Source organism: Coptis chinensis, chromosome 2 (genome assembly GCF_015680905.1).
Source record: "Coptis chinensis isolate HL-2020 chromosome 2, ASM1568090v1, whole genome shotgun sequence".
NCBI classification, from domain to species: domain Eukaryota; kingdom Viridiplantae; phylum Streptophyta; class Magnoliopsida; order Ranunculales; family Ranunculaceae; genus Coptis; species Coptis chinensis.
This window is the reverse complement of record NC_141457.1, coordinates 62,136,674-62,142,673: the sequence shown is the minus strand read 5'-3', so window position 1 is coordinate 62,142,673 and position 6,000 is coordinate 62,136,674.

Below are 6,000 nucleotides of genomic sequence, written 5' to 3'. Positions count from 1 at the left end.
CGCAATATTAAATTTCACATCATACCCCGCGTCCGAAGTAGTTCGGCCGAGGTCTTTGGTTTTGGGGATATGAGGGTACAAACCGCATATGACCCTAACTCGACGACACAACCCTCGAACATTGTAATCGCTTTCGACATTATCAAGAAAGCATATAAATCCCTCGAAAAATGCTATTTCATCCACCGCCGTGTAGCTCGGACTTCAACATAGGGATACCATTCAACTGTCAAATAGCATATGATCGAGGAAATTAATCATTAATCACATACTAATAATATCAATTAATAAATAAAACTATTTACATACAAAAATGCTTACATCGGTACAAGTCATATTATCAATGGTGGCTCGGGTATACTTCAATGCAACTTGTTTGTTGTGCTAGCATAAAAGATCGAAAGTAATCGAAGTACCTATGAGCATCGGACATGCTCAAATGATAGTCCTCATTTGGGTATGGCTCGAACACGGGAAATACTCATAAATCCATGCCTACATTAATATAGACACCGAAGTTAATATTGTAATAGATAGATAAAATTGACATTGAAAAAAAAAACAAAAAACTAATAATTGTAGGAGAGTGAAATAGCTGAAACACCCTTCACCTTGGCACTTGTGGCAGTCCAAGACCCCTGTACAAGTAAGCCAGTAAGGCTGCACCCCATGTGTAGTCTCTGATCTCGGCAAATTTCGAAAGCAGTCTCAGATAACAAACGAGAACTGCAGTTCCAGACGTGTCGGTGAAGGCGGTACATCCAAAGAAAAATAACATATAAGCTCTCACAAAGAAACCGCACTCTTTTTGGGTTGACGCTTCTTCACAACAACCCCATTTTCATCACGTAAATCTTCTTCATCCGTTACCTTCCCAAAGAACCGCTTCATCAAGAAATCCATCCTAACTTTGGAAGTGAACTTATTGGATTTCATCTCTCCGTGATCTATCTTATCCATGGGTATGCCAAGATTTTGTGGAGGAGTCTTTTGTTCTGTTCCAAAGGTCAAATCGGTGTCCCTACCACCGCTTTGCCTCGATCGGAACTCCTAAGAGTTGGGAAACATCGCCCAACGTGATTGTCATCTCTCCCCACGACATATGAAACGTGTTGGTCTCGGATGCCACCTCTCCACAAATGCAGAGACCAACACGGGATCCCCGATGCTGTATACACCTAAGACCCGAGCACATAAGCCGGTCCTTTGAAGCTCCACGTGAAAAGTAGAAGCGGTCCAACACTCTCCGATGATATCCCATTGTACCAACTTGTTTAGGTGCCCATGGCACTTCAACACCCCCGCCCGCCTAAAACAACAAAAACTTAGTATTAATGTATGCACAAATTTCAGAATACAAAATTTAAATACTAATAGACACTATATGATAATATTACCTGCCCCTCCCAAACACATCAGCGAGCCACATGCACCGTGATAGTCATACAACAGATGTGACACACAAGGGCCACCTCCATAAACACCTCTCTTGAACTCCAAGTCATTGTTAGACTTTCCCACAATATTCACTTGGAGGTGCAGTACATGGACTTCCTCGCCATCCCATCCTCCTCCTCCTCCAGCGTCCTCTTCCTCGTCTCCTCCTCCGCATCATCATCAACACCCTCTTCTTCACTATCAACATGACTTAGAACTACACTCTTCCCACGATCTATATTTACGCCATCGCCATCTACATCTACATCTACATCTAAATAAATCTAAATCTACATCTACATCTACATCTACATCACTCGAACTGCCCCATTTCTTCTCTTTTGATTTCCTAACTCTACACCACTTACAACATTATTGGGATCATCCGCTTTCCGATCCCCTACTTAACCGATGCCGAAGTGGTTGTTCTCCTTCCTCTTTTTCTCGGGCTCCTCATCGCGAACCGAACTACTACTCCCCCACCTAACAACTTCTTAGCACCCGCGGAAAACACTTTTTTGCTGCATTCTTCACATTCACATTCTTTGTTCGAGGCATTGCTACAAAATAAATAGGAGTTAAAAACAAGACATTCAACTAATTCAAATTGTTGCAATACCAACGTGAAAAACAAAGAACTAAATAAGGCGGTGTGCATGCCAATCTATATCTAAGGTGTGCATGTATCTAGGCAAACTATACTCCTCTATTAAATCCCCCTCCACACACTAAAAAAACCCAATCTAATTCAAGCATAAATCGACTAGGAAAACTTTTTGAGAACGACTCATGTAAAACTTTAAAGCCGCCATGGAGATAATGAACATCGAAAAAAGAAGCACATTTGTAAAACGAAAATAGTCGACGCGGCATAAGAGAAAGACAATATAAGAGCTGAAGCTCGATGGGGAAAATGAAAGGGCCATAATCTCACGAGTGGAGGAACGAAGAAAGACCAACATCAAAGGTAGGGCTGGTCATGAGACTCGGTGCTCGGCTCGTTTTGAGATCGGCTCGTGCTTGCTCATGAAAAAATATGAGTCAAATATGAGCTTAGTTTTAGGGTCGTTTCGAGTTTCGAAGTTCGAAGCTCATCGAAGCTACTCGCTATTTTATTAATTTTTTTCTATATATCATTATATATCATATGTGATCCAGAAAAATACCCCAGCCCATAAACATATTAACCTACAATGTAAAACCAAAAAAAATAGCCGCGATTATCTCAAAAGTTAAAAACACATTCCAAAGCACCAAAATTTAATGGCGGTTCTCAAAAACCTTATAATTCAAACACCACCAACACCGCCTCAAAGCTAATCATTAATCAACTCATATCAAAACTAATGAACTTCAATTTCATCATTCTCATAGTTGTTTTATCCGGTAAATTTCACTTCTTTTCATATTCTTTTTGTAATTAAACTTTGTTACCATCACCACTTACAACTTCATTATGGTTTTTGTTATGTTAGGGTTTCTTAGATTGTGATTCGAACTAGAAATTCTGAATTGTATGTTTAATATTTGATATTTAGTTTAGTTCCATGTGTTTTTCTTGGTTTTATTTTCTCAAAATCTTATAATTTCAATGTTGGTTTTAACTAGATATGCTCGAGCAAATGGCTTCAAATACGATTTCCTCCTTCAACGGCTAGTAGCGTCATTGATGCCGAAAATGTTATTAACGTAAGTGGTGATGATGGAACTGATCATGTTGAATCTGCAAAGACTACAAACAAGAGGAAGACGTCGACAGCATGGGAAGATTTTTCAGAAGTAAATGAGGATGGACGAAAGATGGCTAAGTGTAACCATTGTTTTAAAAAGCTTGTTGTTGTTACAGGATCCACCACTAGCCTTCTTAGGCACCAAAAGACATGCGTGATTCAGAAAACTAGCAAGTCAGGTAACCTCTTTTAGTTTGTAAGCGTGTGAGTTGAAGTTTTACAACATCTAAACTTAAAAGAATTTCTTAGGCCATAAGCTCTTATTAAGGGGTGGGACTTTTTCACAGCCTTTAAAACTTTGTGGAATACTGCTGCTAGCAATCAAGGTATGTCATCAAGCATCAATAAACCAACTTTGAAAGCCCCGGGCGGCGAAGTTCAGTTATTTCGTGGAAGGCTTTACATGAACATGGCACCCACTAAGGCCACTATTGCTTTGAGAATGCATAAATGAAACCCAATGTGCCCCTTTATGCAAGAAGGAAGTGAAACTATTTCACATATCCTTTCTACTTGTTCATTCTCTAGCAGATTGTGGTATGCATCTCGATCATGCATCAAACCGCCTACTTGGACTTGAAGAGAATGGGTGGACTGGTGGTACTCGGTTCTAGGCCTTAAAAGCATGAAAAAGAGAGCTTTATCAAATATAAAGCTATTCGATCCGGGAAATAATGAGGCATAGAAATGATGTTGTCTTTGATCGATCTAAACTAAACCCTTTTGTGATCCTCGAGAACACTCGAATTATGTGGACGGATATTTAGAACTTTGGTGCAGGCAACGTATATAAACCTATTAAGAAATCTAATGGAGGTGTTGTAGGTTGGTGTCCTCTCATAATTCATTGGGTCAAAGTGCATTTTGATGCAGCAGCACTTCGGTTATCAATGGCAAGGGTAGTCTTGTTTGCTTTGTAGGCAGAGCGGAGGATGGCAGTTTGATAGCGGCTAGAGCTAAGCCTTTCTTAGTCAGATCTAGTGAGGAGCTTGAGTTGAAGGCTGCAGAATGGGTCTATAACAAGCAGATCCTTTTCATTATTTATTGTTGCCTTTCAACAATTTGTTTTCATGTCTAACCTCTTTTAGTTTGTACGCATGTGAGTTGAAGTTTTACAACATCTAAACTTAAAAGAATTTCTTAGGTAACGTTTATTTGATTTTGTAGCATATCAATTTTAGTAACTAGACATGTGATTAGCGTATTATTATTATTGTAGGTTTTCTTTTTGGGTGTGCCATAGTTGATACTCATGGTGGCAAAGGAGAAGTTAAAGTGTCATGGACTTGCAAAGAAAATGTAGAAGACAATTGAACCAAACAAGAGTGTTGCAGCCAATAAAGTTAGAAAATAGAGATATGGCAAAAGTGATTTTGTCATAATTTTGGCTATCTATTTTATAAGTGTTGGTATGTAATAGCTTTTTGTAATGTTTTTGGATGTTGATGGTAGTTTGGATGCGCTTCCTACATTGTGAAAACTGAAATGTAATACATTTTTTGGAATTTTTGTACTTAAATCATACAAAAATGGGGTTTATTCAACAATTTTGAGTATATATGCCACTGTTTCCAGATGCAAGCTCATGACCTACGAGTCTCAAGCTCGAGCAGTCGAGCTTCACTCGAGCTCGTTTTGTAAAACGAGTCGAGTCGAGTCGAGCTCGAGCTAATTATAATTCAAATCGAGTCGAGTTTGAGCACAAAGTGGAGCTCGACATTGAGTTTGACCTCGGCTCGAACTCGATCTCGAAAACTCACGAATCTGAGCATGCCAATACTCGGCTCGCTCGACTCGATGACCACCCCTAATAAAAGGGGAACAACTGTCGATACTCGATCTTAAGTCTCTAACTCAAAAACTAAATTGATTTATCAGTATACATTATTTTTATTTTTATTATTTTTGGGTAAATTTTATCAGTAATTCAGTATACATGAGTATGTACTGTTTTGCTATTGATGTTGTTCCAAAGGATGTGTAAGCTAATAAATCAAAGGAACACTTATATGAAGCTCAACAGCATAGAGTTACTCATGACTTTTGGCAAGGATGATCTACACATCGTGGTCTCGTGGAGATCGTCGTAGCAAAAACTTATTACTTACCTTGTTTTGACTCGAAGGTGTCAATTACTATTAACATGAATTCTATAAGAATTATCTGTACTTATATTATATATTTTTCTTGTAATAAAAGAACAGATTGGATGACATGGATTCTATAATAAAAGATACCATCTTGGCATCTTCCATATTCCAATCATTAACGACTTTTATAGAGTTCAACCACCAGTAACATAACTAGTTCAACTTTAGGATAAGTGAGAGCAAAAGTAAGAGTCAATTGAAGCTCCGCGATATCATTGTTTATTATATTTTTCTTAATAATCAGAAATTAGATGTTACTTGGGTTGTGACAAACCGCCTCCCGTCCACATTACATCCTTTCTTGTGAAGTGTGATGGAACACTACTAACAAAGTTCCCGGGGAAAGTGCAACATGAAAGCCCTATAACTTAATGGAGACTATGGGCACCTGTAAAGGGATTATGGGGATGGATGTGGATCTTACGGGCGTATCTATATATATCCGCTATACTTGCGAAAAATATAAATTTTGTTATACTCGAAATCTTGTGAAACTTGTGTTAGATGGATGACCACTAGCTAGGTTCAGCTTTATTTTGGTTTTCATGCATTCTTAACTTCATTTTAAGAATGGGTGATATCAACAGAATGGGTGATATCAACAGGGAAAGTACAAAATGGGTGTCTAGAATTCAAAAGAATTGAATCAAACATAACATTATATATAAAAAAAAAAAAAAAAA